This window comes from Canis lupus, chromosome 10 (assembly GCF_048164855.1).
Source record: "Canis lupus baileyi chromosome 10, mCanLup2.hap1, whole genome shotgun sequence".
Lineage (NCBI taxonomy): Eukaryota > Metazoa > Chordata > Mammalia > Carnivora > Canidae > Canis > Canis lupus.
In genome coordinates, this window is record NC_132847.1 from 74,859,473 (window position 1) to 74,860,577 (window position 1,105).

Below are 1,105 nucleotides of genomic sequence, written 5' to 3' on the forward strand. Positions count from 1 at the left end.
TGGAGAGAGATGTGTGGGGAGGTATGAGGCAAGGACCAGCCCAGAAAAGCTTTGGACACATTATTACAAAGCCTGGCCTTTCTCCTACAGTCATTAAAAGCCCATCCGGGGGCCTCAAAGACAACATAGTCTGGGTTGTACCTTAGAAAAATCATTCTGGCTTCAGAGCACGGAGTGAATTAAAGGAGAATGAGACTAGAAAGGAGGGGGCCAGCTAGGAGCTGTCAGAGTATTCTTGACAAGAGATGGGTTGATGGCTGAGATGAGGGCGATTATGATGGGAGTGGAAAAAAGTGTAATGATGATTTTAAAGTCTCTTTAATATTTGGAAATTCTTGGAGTGTCTCATAAACTCTATGTCCTTAACAAAACAAGAAAAATGCTAATTGCTACTATTATTGTTAAATCATCCTGGATCCTTCTTTCTTCAATGTATTTTCTGCAATAGCTAATTATACTCCAAAGCCACAGTGCCAGATGGATAATATAATAATGCTGGTATTTACATAGCCCCTGTCTCCCAAAAGGAGGAGCCTGTCTGAATAGTCAACAAACAATCCACTTCTACTCCCCAAGTGATCTCTGAGACGAAGAAGTGGCTCTACCCAATTTGAAGAGTTGCAAATGAGCAGAAATGGCAGGAAGTATGATAAATTTGAATTTTCAACATTTATTGACAACTTACTATGTGCCAAGTAAGTTTTCACATGTTAGTTCGTGTCATTCTCCCAGCAGCCCTGTGACTATAAATATGATTGGCCCAAGCTAGAGGCTAAGAAAACCAAAATGCAGAGATAAAGTGAACTTTGTAAGGCTGTACAGTTAGGAAATGAGAGCAGAGTAGGGATTTGAGCTCCATGCTGTTTTGGGTTCTCTGATATTTTCTTCCTGGCAATTGGAAACACAGTGAGTCCCATCAATATTCCACACTCACATCTCTTTCAGAGACATAAAACTGAAAGAACTTAAGGGTATTAGTAGTCTTAATAGGTCTTGTTGTTAGGATTTTAAAAATATCCCTATTAGAATCATTTTCCTTAGGGAAATATTGATATTTTTTAACTGATACAGAAAATACATGGGTATGAAGAAATGGCACCTGGCC